The 17,872-nt window shown below is 39.1% G+C and overlaps 1 long non-coding RNA gene across 1 annotated transcript in view; it reads left to right on the top strand.

Annotated features, from left to right (window-relative positions):
• The first annotated feature begins 246 nt into the window (after positions 1-246).
• LOC150055414 (uncharacterized) overlaps positions 247-17,872 on the top strand; it is an 89,179-nt gene continuing 71,553 nt past the window's right edge. Inside the window, exon 1 of the long non-coding RNA XR_016537426.1 lies at positions 247-300. This is a non-coding gene — a long non-coding RNA (uncharacterized LOC150055414). The remainder of the gene's footprint in view (positions 301-17,872) is intronic.

Genomic DNA, 17,872 nt, shown 5'->3' with positions numbered 1-17,872 from the left:
TATGCATAGTATCCAAGGTCTAGACAAGTAAGTATTAAATAGTGAATTAACACTGATTAGAAAAACATGAATTTCAGAAGAATCAATTTCTTAAATTGTTAAAGATTGATGTCTCATTTCACATTATTAAAAAATTAAAATTGAGGGACAGTGTGGATTGCCATGTGAATCTTTGCTAATCTTTGGAAGACAGATTTAAATTCACATTAGATAATTGGCTGCTATCTTTTTTGTTTTGTTCTGTAGTGAGAGAGACAGTTCTGGGAAGTTACATCTCATCAGCTCTACAGAGTGTTATTGGTATGTACCTATTGTTAACAATATTGGTGTGTAGTAGATTGATACCATCAGAATAGCTGCTGTCTTTATAGACCCTTTACCTTGAACATGATATGGAGCAAAAGCATGAGTTCAACAAATATAAAAATGATTTGATAAACAACAGAAAATTGATCTTTTTCTTCAAGGTGGTTTGAGAGGCAGTGTTAGTATACAGATTTTAGATATTGTTTCCTCCATGGGAGAGCCTTCTCTATATCATCTCTGCACTTAGTATTCAGTGATTTTTTCTGGTCTTCCCCATCCACTTTCTCCTTTTTCTTTCTTTCAGTACTGGGATTTACACTCAGGGCCTTGCACTTAGTAGGCAGGTACTGCACTACTCCATCCAACCCTCCTAGCCTTTTCATACCTTAGTTATTTTTCAAATAGTTTCTGGTACTGTAGCTATCACAGCAGAGTGTTTAGGACACTACAAGGGGAATGGCATGGAATGACAAAGACACAAAGACAACCTCAAGGAACTGAAGTAGAGGAGCCAGGGTGCACTCCATTGTTCACGATAAAGGCCCCTAGTATACCTCCCAGGCGATTTTTCATTATCTAGGAAGGTTAGACAGCAATAACTTGCAAAGTGTAGTAAATTCCTTTTCTAACACAAAGCTGACATCCTTCTAATAGAAAGGCATTCTCAAACTGATCATCATACTTTTAAGCAAACTTCCCTGGATAAAATAGCTATATCCTTATCTTGACCAGTGATAGGGGCCAGGGCCACTATGTCTCATGTGCAAGCTTCTGCACACCACTGAAGTGACCCTCGTCATGTAGGCATTTTGAGTGCCTTTACACTCAGTCAAATATGCCTTCAGCCTTGCTTAGGGAGAACAGCGATTCCCAACAGTCTGGCATTTAAAATAAAGATTTAAGTCTTCTTCATTCTCATAAATTATAAAATATGAAGGTCACTGTTTTAATGACAGGTCTCACAGAGTACTGAAATAAGTTTGCACAAATATATGTCAGCCCCTCTAGCAGAGCCTAGTTGGAAGAAGATCCTCCTCACTGCTGGGCCAGCAGTGCTGTTCTGTTGGGCTTTCTCTTTTCCAGCAACTAGCCAGTTGTCTGTTTCTTACCTCCTTTTCTCTGTCTTGTTCATTGCTATACGTGACTCTCCTCATAGCCTCCTCTTTTCTGCTGTGGCCTCATCTTAAAAATTTCTCAGCAGTTTTAACAGCAGTTTTATATCTTAGCACTTGTCCCTCAAGCTAGATCATACTTTGCTCTATGGTAGTTTACATTCTGCTCTGCTTTTTTTTTTTTTGAGGCAGAAAGTTGTTTATTGAGAGGAAGAACAAACTGCTGGCCCACACAAAATGGAGGCACATGAAGACAGAGGGGAAGGAAAAGAGAAAAAGAGGAGCGGACTTGTGTTGAGCCATATAGTATAAGGAAAGGCAGGAGGTGGGATTCTGCTTTACTTTAAAAAATAAGTTTTTTTACTTTGACCAAATTTGTCTGTTGACATTCCTCTCTGTCTCAGTAAGCCGACCTGCAGTCCTGCCATTATTCCTGGAGCACTGCTGCCATTCTTCATCTCTAGCTAATTTGCTACTTTGAGAGGAGCTTTTCTTTTCTTTCAGCAAGTTTCCATAGACTTCCATCTAATTGCCTTTCTCCTGAGACCTTGGCAGCATCTGATACACAACAGTAATGGCTCCAACCATGGATTTCTGACAGGAGTGTTGAGGATAATTATGGCACAGTTTTCAATATGCTTGATGCTTGGACAAAGTCTGTCTGTAAGCTCATCCATCGTATGCATGCTTCTTCCTTTCTAACTTTCTTCCTCCTCCTCCTCCTCCTCCTCCTCCTCCTCCTCCTCCTCCTCCTCCTCCTCCTCCTCCTTCTGTCATGGGGTTTGAACTCTGGGCCTGGGCCTTGTCCCTGAGCTCTTCAGCTCAAGGCAACCACCCTACCCTTTGAGCCATAGCACCACTTCTGGTTTTCTAATGATTAATTGGAGAAAAGTCTCACTTTAGTGCCCAGGCTGGCTTTTAACTGAGATCCTAAGATTTCAGCCTCCTGGGTAACTAGGATTACAGGCGTGAGCCTGGATTTTCTTCTTTTTATCTATCAAATTCTGCTATCTGTTCTGCCTGCTCTTCAATGATATCTCTGAGAATGTTTATCTGATAGACCAGTTTGTACTTCTTGTTTGATTGTGCACTGAAACTGTGGCTTTCTTAAATTTCTCTTCTACTTCAGAAAACATCTGTTGCAACATCTGTTGAAGTGTCCCCACTTCCTTTTCTGGGAAAGTTTTCATTGAGAGGTAGATTTTTCTGATGATGATCTCATGTTATTGTCAGTACACTGTCAGGTTTTCATCCAACTTTTGGTTGTATATCCCATTCCCTGGTGTTTATTTCTGACTTCTGTCCTGCAGCCCATTTTGCTGCTAGCCTTCCCTCTGCCTCTCTGACAAAATTATTTAGAACTTCACCTCCTGTAGAAAATTCATATTTTGGGATATTATCTTCCTTCCAGAGGGTGGAGTCCCCACATGTTCTAAATAATGTTTCTGCTTTGAAAGTGATTTTGTTCTCCATCTAGCCCTTAATGATGGTGGTTTTCTTTTCCACTATTTATTTTGCTTCTAAATTTCTCGTTTATGTGGTTGTGATGCCATCCTGAAAGAGATCATAGGTATAAAAAATGAAAGGGGAGAGCCAGAATCCATTTTTTGTTCCCAACCTGGTTTGGTGAATGGACCCTATGATTCCCTGCTCCTGTTTCTAGCCAGGCAGTCATGCCCTGAGCTTTTGCTCTGGCAACTCAGATTCACAAAGGCTATGATTAATAAGCTGCAGCTCAACCCAAGTTTCCTGCTTCTGTCCCACGTTGACCTTGAACTATAGTCTTTTTACCTATGGCCTTTTCATAGCAGAATCAAGGGGGAGTGCCACCATACCTAGTTTGTTCGTTGATATGGGAGACTAGCTAACTTTTTACAAAAACTGGCCTTAAACTTAATGATTTCTGCCTCCTGAAAAGCTGGGGTTACAGGTATGGCAACTGGAGCCTTATTAGAAACTGTGTGTGTTTGTGTATGTGTGTGTGTGTGTGTGTGTGTGTATGCTGGTGTGTATGCTGGTGTGTGTGTGTGTGTGTGTATGCTGGTCCTGAGGCTTGAACTCAGAGCTTGAACACTGTCACTGAGCTTTTGTGATCCAGGCTAGTGCTCTACCACTTGAGTCATCTCTGGCTTTTTTTTGTTGTTGTTTCCATATCATGGAGTTTATTTCATTTAGCATAATTTTTTAAATATATTTTTATTGTAATTAGTAAAAGGGTTACATGATATTTGCCAGATAGAAGGTGCATTAATTCACATACATTGATACCCTTTCACATGTCTTGGTACCCATTATCCTCCCCCCCAGACCCCCCACCTGTTTTGGTTTTCCCCCCTTCCCTATCAAATTTCAAATAACCAAATACAAATAAATTCAATATATCAGATAACAAAGTGAGATACTATAACAATATGAGATAACCAAGGGATAGCAAAGGAGATGAGAGACAACGTAGTACATTAAAGGACAAGAATCATTCGTTATATGGCTTTTGTTTCAATATTCTGGAGGTCCTTTCAATTAGCTTCATACTATATGGCCTTATGTATCAAGGTTTTGCTCTATTGCAGATCTCTGCTAGTAGAGCCCAAGGTATCTCTGGCTTTTTCATGCTTAATTGGAGATAAGTTTTACAGACTTTCCTGCCCACACTGGTAGAACCACAATTATCAGATCTCAGCCTCCTTAGTATTTAGAATTACAGGTAGAAGTCACTGGTGCCTGGCTAGAAGCCATCTTGATGTATAATCCCAACAAAAAGGTATAATATCACATTTATTAAACTATTTTAATATAAAATCAAGAGAAGAATGCTTTGGCTAGTTTGTTGAGAGATTTGTATATGATTATCTGATGTGCATCTGTTCTTATTTCTCTGATATACTTTTCTTTTGCCTTTTTAAAAAAATTTTATTGTGAAGTTTATATACAGAGGGGTTATAGTTACACAAGTCAGGTAATGAGTACATTTGTGTTTAAACAGCATTTACCCCCTCACTTATTTTCTCCCACTTTCCCCCTGATTCTCATCCCCCAAGTTGTAAAGTCCATTTTCATTTTCAACATAGTGTCTAGTTAGTATCACTGCTGCATTGGTGCATCCTTTGTTCTATTGTTTCCGTGATTCTGCTTCCCATCCCCTAATCAGATGAACTTATACACAAGACAAAGGGGACAGAAATAAAAAAAGAGTGACAATAGGTAATAAACAACAGGAAAAAAGAAAAGAACTTCAAACAGTATAATAAAGAAAACTAATTTTCTTTGTCAGGCATGGGGCTTGAACTCTGGGCCAGAGTACTGTCCCTGAGCTCTTCAGCTCATGGTTATCTCTCTACCAGTTGAGCCATTTTGACACTTCCTGTTTTCTGCTAGTTAATTGGAGATAAGAGTCTCACAGACATCCATGCTCAGGCTGAACTGTGATTCTCAGATCTAAGCCTCCTGAGTAGCTAGAATTGCAGGTGTAAGCCATTGGTGCCCAGCTGAAAAAAACCCTCTTGCTTCTATGTTTTGAAATTCATTTTGATAAGCTCACTCATATCCACATCTCTACTGAGCCGTTGTGATCCTCTGCTAAAAATAACCTGGACATATACTACTTATTACAAATGAGGGAAATCATGCAACCTGTGGTTCTTTGGGTCTGACTTATTTAGCATAATATAATTTTTTCCCAAGTGTTTCCATTTTCTTGTGAATGGTGATATGCCTTTCTTACTGATGAAAGCATAGTATTCCATCTTTTTTTTATATACCACATTTTCTTGATCAATTCATCTATCTGGGTGATTCCTTATCTGGGTATCTGGGTGATTCCATATCTTAGCTTTTGTAAATAATATTGTGCTGCAGACCGACTCAGCAGGAGTGCGGGGAGACCAAGTCTGGATTCACAGGTCAGGAATGGATTCGGCGATGACAGACAGACACAAACGCAAGGGAGGTTTGAAATCTGCTGCGAAGTTTTACTTGTTGAATGTGAGATAATATACAGTCAAAGCAGGAGCATTTTCTTTCAGTTGGCATAAGGTCAAAAGATTACAATTATGTTTAAGAATGGTTACAGGGTACATTTTTCTAAGTAGAAAAGAAACTTCTCCCTCTCTTCTAAGGAGTTATGGTTAATATGTCAGACATTGTGGTTAGGCGTCATCCGCCTTGGCATTAATCAATATTAGTTTTGTTTACCATTTGTTCCATTCTAGTTCTTTCTATGATTCTGTTTCTGAGTCAGTAATTATTACCCTGTGCCAGGAATTGTAAAACCTTAAACCTAAGAGTCCATTGTTGCTGTTCAGTTAGAGCACACCACGGTGCTCTAGCCCTTCCAATCCTTTCCCATGTGATTCATTATGTACTTGCAATGTTTACACAAGTAATGCAGACGCATTAAAGGCATATTCAGGCCAACTAACATTTATTACTAATTCAAAGATCATATTTTCCATTTTAGTTTCTAATTCTGTCTTATTATTAATAGAATGCATTGAGGTCATCAAGGCTGCTGTGGGTGTGTCTTGCGCCAGAGTAGCCGGGCATGCACTTTTAGTTCCTGGAACATCTAGTCGCTCAATCAATTGTTTAGGCCAGTAGCTGGCACAGAATATTACTGCCATGCCATCAACTATCAGAAATGAAAACAGTGTTAAAAGAATCCCAGCACCCAGCATTATGAGAATTCCACGCATATGTCCAGGTCTCTGCCAGGGACCTCCAGGAGGCCTGATCACCTTTGGTGTGAACCTCAGGACTGGCAGCCATTCAAGCTCTTTCTGCTCCATGCTGCACAGACTCCACTGGAGTGGTGTAGCAATATTGCAATGGACATATTTGTGCTGGTTGCTTTGTTATAGTCTTGTTTGCAGTCATTTGGGTAAATGGCCAAGAGTGGGATTGGTGGCTATTGGGGAGCTCTATGTTTAGTCTTTTGAGGAAACTCAGTAGTGTTTTCAAGAGTGAATGAACAAGTTTACATTCCCACTTACAGTGTAGTAGCAGTCCCTTTTGGCCACATCCATACCCACATCTGTTATTATTAGTTTCCTTGATAATGGCCATTCTTCTAAACTATTTGTTTGTGAATATGTGGGATGTAGTGGCAATTGATATAAAAGCTTGTTATCAGCATGGATATCTCTCATGACAGAAGCTACTTTTTTGATTTGGATCAATTCATAAGGACAAAAACGATGAGACAAAGTATCATACAGAATTTCCTAGCTGACTAGATATTATATTGTGTTGTGGGAATGGAAGTGACCAAGTTGGCATCTGGAGGATCCTGTACCCAAAGAAGAGCTATCCTTGTGTTCACTTTAAGGCTCAGTGTATTCTAGTGGGAAAGCATGAGCCATATTCCCTGAAACTGGTTCCTGATCAGATCCCTTATACCACAGCCCCAACATTGTTAGATCTACATCTTAGTTTGAGAGGAAGGCTTTTGCTTTAGAAATCAGTATTAGTAAATATAAAGGGTGATGACCAGGATGTGAACTTTTCACATTATAAGCATCTACCAGAAATCATGAGAAAATGTGACCAAATTCGCTTCTCTAGATAAGCGAGGTTGACTGACCAAAGTTTTTGCATCCCAGAGACATTTTCTTGTTTAATCCATGTTGTGTTAAGCACCATATGTTCATACTGCTTACACCCAGGGGAAATTTTTTCAAGAGCTAAAAATTCCATACTTCAAGGACAACTTAAACAGACATCATCTCCCAGAGAATATCAAAATATGATAACTTTATGCAAATTGCTCATAAAGGGACAGAAATTTCTGACCTATGATAAACAATTTGTGCAAAGTACTCTCATTTAAGAGAAACCCAAATATTCCATTCAATTTCCATAACCTGGGTATAATATAATTTTCTCTAAACTTATAAATAATAGAACATACTAATCAGATTTGCCTTAATTTTTTTCCCAATGTAATCAGAATCTATTTCAGAGGTTGGAATCCTAGATACTTTTAGATTTGGTGATGGATATTAATGGTTAGGAAATGCATTCGGGTGTTTTCTTAAAATCCCAACCATGGAAAGGAAAGAAGCAGGACTTGGCAGATGGAGGGGTGGATACATGATGTACTTCCAATAGAAGCCCCTCCCCCCACCATTCAATAGCATTTCAGATTTGTTCTCAAGGTGGGTATTTAGAGCAGCTATGTGCATATTCCCTTAACTTGGGGAAGGACACTTTCCAGGTAAGACAATTTCTGCTAAGGTTTTAGAGGCAAGGAATTCAGCACAATCTGTACCTGGCAATAATTCCTTTTAGTTGTAATATGGATCACAAGACTCATGATTATGGGCTGTCACCAAATTCATGGATAGAAGTTCTACCCCTCATCTCCTAGCATGTGGCCATAATTGGAGTGATGGTGATTAAGGAAGTGATTTAGTTAAAATGAAGTCTAGAGGTGAGCCCTATTGAAGTATGATATCATTCTTGCAGGAGGAAGAAATTTATATTCAGAGAGACCCCAGGCATTATGTGTTCAGAAAAAGAGAACCAATAAGAATTCCCTCTGTAATATTAAGTGAAGTAAGCCAGATTCAAAGGAACATAGGCCCAATAGTCTCCCTCATTTGTCATAATCAGTAGAAACCTTGGGCTCTCCTAGCAGAGATTTACAATAGAACAAAATCTAGAGACATTAGGCCAAATGGTATGACACTAAATGTAAGGAACTCCAGGATAAGAAAACAAAAGCCATATAATGAGTGACTGTTGTCTTTAATGTACTATGTTATCGCTCATCTCTTTTGCCATCCCTTGGTTATCTCATATTGTTACAATATCTCACCTTGTTATGTGATATATTTTATATGTGCTTAATTGGTTATTTGAAATTGGATAGGGAAGGGGGGAAACCAAGATAAACAGGGAGAGGGTGGGAGGGAAATGGGGACCATGTCATGAGAAAGGGTATCAATATTTATGAAGTTATACACCTTCTATCTGGTGAATATAATGTAAGCCTTCTATTAATCACAATAAAAAATTATTAAAAAACATTAAAAAAGAGAATTCCCTCTGTAAGAAATTTGAGAAACTTAGAAGGAATTAGACCTGATGACATTTTGAAGTCAGATTTCCAGCTTCTAGGTCCATAGAACTAGCTCCTTATCTATAGTAGTCTAGAGTTAGGCACCAAGTGAAGACATTTACAAAGCTAGCACATTTTTTATGATGAGAAATATTTATCAATGTGATGCAAAAATAAAAGGAGCTTTAATATATACTTATTATTTTTAAATGGCTTAATTAGCTCAACTAGTATCTGCCACTAAGGAATTAGTGTAGCTGATATTTTTCACTGAATATAGCAGAACCAGCCCTTAGAGCAATTCTAAGGAGAAGAGGGATTTTTGCCATAATTTGGCAGTAGTGGAAGTAGAACTTGGGGAATTACAATCATTTGACAAATACTTTATAGAATTATTTTTTAAAGTTCTTTTGAACATTTTATTCTGAACTTTTTTTTTTCTTTTGCCAGTCCTGAGGCTGGAACACAGGGCCTGAGCATTGTCCTTGGGCTTTCTCAAGGCTAGAGTTCTAATACTTGAGCCACAGCACCACGTCTGGTTTTTTCTGAGTATGTGGTACCAAGGAAGAGAACCAGGGTCTTTGTGCAATGCTAGGCAAGCACTCTACCACTAGGCTACACTTTTTGCCCCTATTCTGAACTCTTTAAAAGTAGGAACAACTTCTACTAAAATAAAACATTACACATCATATATTTTCCATTTAGTATATGTTACAGGTGTATTATAGTCAGTAGCCTAAGTATTGTATTGCTTATTGATTTCATTGGAGATAAAATAGTAAGAATTTGTTTTTGAAGGTCCTGAGTCTTGGACTTAGAGCCTAGGCACTGTCCTTGGGCATTCTCAAGGCTAGAGTTCTACCTCTTGAACCATAGCACCATTTTTATCTTTTTCTATGTATGTGGTACTGAAGAATTGAACCCAGGGCTTCATACTTGCTAGGTGAGCACTCTGCTACTAAGCCACAGAACCAGGCCCATAGATTGTTATTTTTGTTACAAAGGAAAACTTGAACTGGATCTTAAGGGGTGGGACATTTAGAAGAGGGGCAGCATTTCTGCTTAGACAATAGTGCAGGATGGATGGGACACAGGCAAGGAAACACTTGCTCATTGGGAGACAATGACAGGGTCCAATTCAGCTGTCTGGTTGCCTGCCCTTTCCTCAAACTGGAATGAAATGAAGCCAATAGAATGGGGATACAGAGCCAATCCTAATTACAGCTGGTAACGTATCAATTTCCTGTCAACAACCAGAGGTTTCAAGGTTAAATTCTTTATAATATGTGTCACGAAGAAAAATAGCTCCATACAGCCCAGGCCTTCTCCAAGACAAGCTCTTTTACCTCTGAAAATGCCATGCAGTAGTTACTCTTCTTAAAGTTGCCACTTGCATCCAGAAAGTGGCCTGGGTCAAACGTATCTGGGAAACTTCATCATCGTTTAGGACAGAATCAGAGACGTTAATATGTTTGTTCCCTTTGGGATAAAATAGTCTCTGAATTGAATGTCCTTAGTCACTACATGGGGCATATTAACAAGGAGGACGTCAAAATATCCCTGGATCTCATGTACCACTGCATCTGTTTAGGGCATGTGACTCTTATCCTGCATGGATGGATTCTGGTACCTGCCAATCACATGTTCATTCTCTTCCTGCATTTTTAAAATTGAAACTGAGTTTTTACATCATATTTCAAATGTCATGTTCTACAAACAAGTATTTACAAAAAAATCTCTATGTGCAACTGTGGGGCACGTACCTCGTGGCCCAGTGCTCACTTCCTGGTTTTGGAGATCCATCCTGCCTGTCTCCTGGTTGGGAGGTTTGGCTATGGTTTGTGATGTAAAATAAGGCTACCTGGAACCCATGGATTGGCCCTGCCGCCCCCTCTGACCGCACCTACCTCCCCCTGTCCTGCCTACTTTTATGTTAATAGATTCCTGCTTCTTACTTTAGCCTCTGGTATCTTCCCATTAAATGAGTCTGCTGTGACATTCTCCCTGGCACGTCTGTGTCTTCCCTCTGGAGAAGGGAGGGCTGGGTGAAGGCGGCCAGCCGGCACTATCCTTTCTCAGTCTCCTCTTAGTCGGGGCGTGTTCTCTTTGCCCTTTCTGCTGGTCAGGAGGCAAAGAGTGCTAAAAACCCCCACATGCAACAATTGGCACAAAAATTTAAGACCATAAGTAGCCTTACATTGAATCATTGTCATGTCATAGATACTTATCGAACTATATGATACAATATATCAACAAATGTCTAGAGAATATTTATCCTATCATAGATCTATATGTCCATGTAGATATAATATGTCTCCAAATTCATGTCAAAGCTAGCACATTTTGAATAGAATTGAGGACCCAGATATTAAACCACAGACCTATGGCCACCTAATCTTTGACAAGGGAGCCAAAAAAATAGAATGGAAGAAAGACAGCCTCTTCAACAAGTTGTGCTGGCAGAACTGGTTAAGCACCTGCAGAAAACTAAAGTTGGATCCTTCTTTGTCACTTTGCACTAGAATTAACTCCAAATGGATCAAAGACCATGAGGTAAAAGCCAACACACTGAAAACTTCAGAAGAAGGAATAGGAGATACACTAGGCCTCCTTGGCACAGGTCGAAACTTTCTTAATAAGGACCAAGAATCACAACAAATCAGAGAAAGGCTGGATAACTGGGACTGCATTAAACTGGGGAGCTTTTGTATGGCAAAGGACATAGCTCGTAAATTAATTAGGAAGCCTACAGAGTGGGACAAGATCTTCACCAACCAAACAACGGACAAAGGCCTCATATCTAAAATATATCAACCACTCAAAAAATTGAATCACTCCAAAACTAATCTCCAAAGTAACAACCATCCCATTAAAAAATGGGCCAAAGACTTAAAGAGAGTCTTCTCTGAAGAAGAAACAAAAATGGCCTATAGACACATGAAGAAATGCTCAACATCTCTGGTCATAAAAGAAATGCAAATCAAAACAACTCTAAGATTCCACCTCACTCCAGTTAGAATGGCCAAGATCAGGAAAACGAATAATAACAGATGCTGGAGGGGATGTGGCCAGGAGGGATCACTACTACACTGTTGGTGGGAGTGCAAACTCATTCAACCACTATGGAAAGCAGTGTGGCAGTGCCTCAACAGGCTAAACATAGAACTCCCCTATGACCCAGCAATTCCACTACTTGGCATTTACCCAACCATCCAGAAACAAGGGCATACTAAATCCACGAGCACAACAATGTTCATTGCAGCACTATTCACCATAGCAAAGATATGGAACCAACCTAGATGTCCCTCAGTTGATGAGTGGATCAACAAGTTGTGGTATTTGTACACAATGGAATTCTATGCTGCTGTCAGAAAGAATGACATCACCCCATTTGTTAGGAAATGGAAAGACTTAGAAAAAATCATATTAAGTGAAATAATCCAGACTCAAAGGAACTTAGGCTCAATGGTTTCCCTCATTCGTCATAATCAGTAGAAACTTTGGGCTCTACTAGTAGAGATCTGCAATGGAGCAAAATCTTGATATATAAGGCCATATAGTATGAAGCTAATTGAAAGGACCTCCAGGATATTGAAACAAAAGCCATATAACAAATGATTGTTGTCCTTAATGTACTCGGTTGTCTCTCATCTCCTTTGGTGTCCCTTGGTTATCTCATATTGTTACAGTATCTCACTTTGTTATCTGATATATTGAATTTATTTGTATTTGGTTATTTGAAATTTGATAGGGAAGGGGGAAAACCAAGATGGGTGGGGGTGTGGGGGGGAGGAGGGAAATGGGTACCAAGACATGTGAAGGGGTATCAATGTATGTGAATTAATGCACCTTCTATCTGGCAAATATCATGTAACCCTTTTACTAATTACAATAAAAAAAAAGCTAGCACATTTTAACTTTTTATTCCATCAGGAAGCATGAGCTTAATTTAGAGTCTTCCTTTATGACTTATTGAAAATAAGTAACCTAATTATCCATACTTTATAGTTATTATTCCAATCCTGTATTAATTTTGCATAAACCATTCATTAAGCTGTAACATCATTCAGCCATATTTTTAATCAAATATGCAATCAAGGCTGAATTTATGGGATGGTCATGGTTGCATATACTTATAATCCAAACCACTTGAGAGATAGAAGTAGGAGGATCACAATTCAAGACCAGTTCAGGTTGTCAGCTCCCCTAAAGTTAGAAAATTCTATCAAAAACAAGTTGGATATGATGACATATGACTGTGGTCCTATTTGTGAGACAGAAGGAAGATCCTAATTTGAGGCTGCAATTAGTAAGGCCAAAATGGCTAGGGATGTGGCTCAGATAGTAAAATGTGAGGTCCATTTTAAATGTCAGCACTGTAAAAAACAAATAAAAATGTAAATGAAAGAAAGCAACAAAATGGAACAGCTGTAATTATTATTGAAGATTAAGAGAGCTACGTTGGTTAAGCACAGTGTTTTCAAACAAAGCAGATAATTTACTTTACTGATATGGTGCTCTTGGAATTTGGATACTGGTGAACATTCAGTGACAGGAATGGGTTAACCCAGCTGGAGAAGCCTGGTCCCTAGCCTGGACATTATTTTCATGCCTGCATTTAAGTGGCAGGCTCATTGGAGTGAGGTTGTTGCTGACTGGCTGAATTCCAAAAGAAGAGGTGATGCCACTGATTGACTGGCTTTCAGAAGCATGTTCATTGAGGTGAGATATCATTGACTGAACAAACAAATTTAATTCTAGGTCTGGTTGTTACCTTTTAGCATGACTATAAAACAATCATTTTTTCCCCTAAGCTTAGGGAAACCAGTGCCTTGCAAATGAAGGTGTTGATAAATATTTGCTGAGCTAATTGAAAGATGGAAGATGTCAAGTAGGGGAAGCTGGGCCTTAAGGAGTCACACTTGGGTATAAAGCCTGAATCTAGGAAGATAATCCTGAATCTATGAGCAGAATAAAGGAAATCTCAGCTCCAATGCAAAGATAGCTTCTCTGTGACATTGCACTTATACCCTGAACTAGTCTGACTAAAAGAAAAAAATATATAATCAATATATAGAAGAATTGACATCTAAACAAGCTTTCTTCTTTCTTTCTCTCTTTAAATTTTATTTTAATAAACAGAGTGGTCACAGTTACGTAAGAAGGTAAGAAGAAAGTATCTTTCTGAATATTGTTACCCCCCTCATATTCTTCTGCTTTCCCTCCTCCCCACTTTACTTCCCCATCAAGTTGTAAATATTATTTCCAACATGTTGTCCAATAAATATTGCTGTGGCATTCGTTGATCCTTTGTCCCACCATTTCTGTGATTCCCCTTCATGTCCATAAATGGAATAAGCATACATACAACATAAAGTATAACGAAATCAGAAACTGACCACGGATTAAACCAAGGAGAAAAAAATGGAAAAAAAAAAGAAATAAGTCCAAATAGTACGCAAAAAAGAAGAGAAAGAGGAAAACAATACGATAACAAAAAAACCTCATTTCTATTTTGTGGAGATCATTTTGATTAGTAATATTTTGTATGATCCCATGTACACAGCTATTGGCCTATTGTGATTCTCTGTTAAGGACTATCTTGGACATATACTAATTACTACAAATGAGGGAAATCATGGAGCTTATGTTTCTTTGTGTTTGGCTTACTTGTCCTGGCTCTCTCTGGTTGCTTCTCCTCCCCCACTTTTTGTCTTTCCTTCTCCTCCTCCTTCTTCTTTCTTTGTGTGTGATCAGTTCTTCCTCCCCATTCTCCTTCCTGACACAGATTTCTGAGTACAAAGAAGTGAGCAAAGGATGAATTACCAGTTAAAACTTAGTAAATAAGAAGAGAAACAGGTTTATTCCCCCTTTCCTGCAGTTGAAAGATAAATAGAAGTTAGGGGAGGGAAAGGGAGACAAAAACCCCTCCCCTCATCTTGTTTTCCCCCCTTCCCTTTCCTATTTCAGATAAACAAACATATATACAATATACCAGATAACAAGGTAAGATACTGTAACAATATGAGAATAACCAAGGGACAACAAAGGAGATGAGATAACATAGTACATTAAGAACAACAATCCCTCAGTTGATGAGTGGATCAACAAGATGTGGTATTTGTACACAATGGAATTCTATGCTGCTGTCAGAAAGAATGACATTGCCCCATTTGTTAGGAAATGGAAAGACTTATTAAGTGAAGTAAGCCAGACTCAAAGGAACTTAGGCTCAATGGTTTCCCTCATTTGTCATAATCACTAGAAACCTTGGGCTCTCCTAGCAGAGATTTGCAATAGAGCAAAACCTTGATACATAAGGCCATATAGTAGGACGCTAAATGAAAGGATCTCTAGGATATAGAAACATAAGCCATATAATGAATGATTGTTGTTCTTAAGGTACTGTGTTATCTCTCATCTCTTTTGCTGTCCCTTGGTTATCTCATATTGTTACAGTATCTCTCTGTGTTACCTGATATATTGGATATATCTGTATTTGGTTATTTGAAATTGGATAGGGAAGGGGGAAAACAAGATGAGGGGTGGGGTGGGGGGGAGGGAAAAGGGGACCAAGACATGTGAAAGGGTATCAATGTATGGGAATTAATGCACCATCTATCTGGCAAATATCATGTAACCTTTCTATTAATCACAATAAAAAATATATGAAAAGAAAAAAAAAAGAACAACAATCCCACATTATATGGCTCTTGTTTCCATATCCTGGATGTCCTTTCATTTAGCCCCCTCCTATATGGCCTAATGTATCTAGGTTTTGAGCTATTATAATCCTCTGCTAGGAGAGTCCAAGGTTTGTACTAATTATTACAAATGAGGGAAACCATTGAGCCTATGTTCCTTTGGATCTCGCTTACTTCACTTAATATGATTTTTCCAAGTCTTTCTATTTCTGTCCAAATGGGACAATGTCGTTCTTTTTGATGGCAGCATAGAATTCCATTGTGTATCAATACCACATCTTGTTGATCCTTTATTTCTTTTTCTGAGAGGCTCTTATTAAGTCTTTAGCCCATTTAATGATAGGGTTGTTGTTTCTTTTAGGATACTGTGAAAAGTGATCTACAAATTCAATACAGTACACATCAAAATCCCAACAACATTTGTTAATGAAATATAAGAAGCAATCCAAAAATTTATTTGGAGTGTTAGAAGACCACAAATAACAAAAAAAATTCTTAACAGGAAGAAGAGTGCTGGAGGAATATTAATACCAAGCTTCAAACTTATATAAAGTCTTAATTGTAAAACTAGTTTGGTATGGCCACATGAACAGACCTGAGGAGCAAGAGAATAGAATTTAAGACCCAGAAATGATCCCACAAACCTACAGCCATCTACTCTGTGATAAGGGAGCCAAAATTACAGGATGGAAGGAATACAGCTGGGCATGGTGCCTCACACCTGTAATCCTAACTACTCAGGAGGTTGAGATCTGAGGATCACAGTTCAAATCCAGGTGGAGCAAGAAAGGACCAGAGATTCTTTTCTCCAATTAACCTCTAGAAAATGGGAGTGGGGCTTGGCTCAAGGATAGGGTGATAGCCTTGAACTGAAGAGTTCAGGGGCAGTGTCCAGGCCTAGGAGTAGGGAGGTAGCTTTGAGCTGAAGAACTCAGGAACAGCACTGAGGCATAGTTCATGCCCCATGACCCACAAAAAAGGAGAAAGAAATACAGCTTCTTCAACAATTGATACTTGGAGAATTGGCTATGCACAAGTAGAAAACTGACATTCAATCCTTGCATATCATCTTGTACCAATCAACTCTAAATGTATCAAAGACCTCAACATGAATCACATACCCTGAAAATATTACAGGAAGGAATAGGGGAAAATAGTAGGGTATTTGGTACAGGTCAAAGCTTCCTAAATAACTAGAAACACAAAAAATCACAGAAAGACTGGATAAATGGATGGCAAAATAAATAGCCCACAGATTGGGAGAAGATCTTTACTAGCTATACAGTAGACAAGGACCTCATATCTAAAATATATTTAGAGCTTAAAATTACCTTCCCTCTCAAAAAAATACCAAAAGAGAGTATATTTCTTATCTCTTTGTTCCAAGGCAGAGCACAATGGTGTCTTCCTCTCTGTGTAGTTGTCTTGCAAAGACTGATTTTTTTTTTCACAGCACAGGTAATTTTGATTTGATTCTACAGAAATGTAGCATTATGTAGAAGGTAGGCTTTATCTAGGTATTACTATCCACAGCAGAAGGTAGAGAAAGTACAAATAAGGTTACCTGGTAGTCCACAGAGAGACTTGTAAGTAGGGAAGCAGGGTATGAATTGAGCTCAGTAGACTAAGTAAATAGTGTAATTAGCTTTGATGGGATTTGGAGAAATCTGAAACTAGACTGAAAATGAAGAGATGGCAGTCACTCCATTGCATTAACCATCCTAGAAAGCTCTGCAATCTAATGTTACACTATGCTAGAAACTGAAGGATGTGCAATCAGGATCAACCTTTCAACATAAAGCTGAGAAGTTGGCAAAAAGTAGATGCGTGTGACTTCATCGTTAAAGAGCAGGAAGTAGCAGTGAGACCCTTTGCTGTTTGATATCTGGGGAAAGAAGTTGAGTAATCAGTGGCAGTGGCACATGATTATTTACTAGTCCTTGAAATTCAAAGCAAAGATCAAAGAAAATGAACTTGACAACAACACAGAACTGAATGGAATGAAGAATGTAGAATGATACTTAGAATTATTAGGTCTTTCTATTTCCCTGTTTGACATTAAAACCGTGTTTGAGAGAGTTTGGTAAACACTTGCACTTTTTAACTCATACAACTTCCCAAAGCTTTGGGAAGGCAGATGGACAGATCCTGGGCATCTCCAAAGTCCTACTTAAAGAGTGTCAGGGTGTCAGCAAACATAGAGACTCCTGGAGTCTCCGGGGACCCCACAGGCAGGAAGGAAGGACGGAAGGAAGGAGGGACTCCTGGAGTCCCAGGGTATTTGTTGGGATGCCTCTGCCAGGAATTGGGCTGGTTACCTTGTCCTGAAGGCTTTTGAAGTTGGTCAAACAGCGAAGAGCCTCCTGTCTGTAGAATAAGAGCCCAGGGACAAGGAGAGGGAGAAGAAGGAATAGATGAGACCTTCTCTGGGTTTACGCATATGACCAATCATCTCTCAAGCCACTGTGGGTTGGCTGTCCACTAGGCATGTACCGCTTATGTAGGCAAAGGCCACGAGGTCGGTTCAGGCAGCTGTTTAGCCCAATAGTAAGCTCAGAAGGCTCTGTGCTTCCAATAGAGGAAGGCCTAGGAAAGAGAAGTTAAAAAAGCTCGATGAGAGGTGGCCAGGAGGCAGGTGGAGGGGACCCAGTTAGTCCTGGTGCTTTTCTTCTCCTGGGTTTCGGCACCAAATG

This window comes from Megascapheus bottae, chromosome 13 (assembly GCF_031878675.1).
Source record: "Megascapheus bottae isolate mThoBot1 chromosome 13, mThoBot2.hap1, whole genome shotgun sequence".
Taxonomy (NCBI): domain Eukaryota; kingdom Metazoa; phylum Chordata; class Mammalia; order Rodentia; family Geomyidae; genus Megascapheus; species Megascapheus bottae.
The sequence above is the reverse complement of the archived record's forward strand: the minus strand, read 5'-3'. Positions and strand labels throughout refer to the sequence as shown.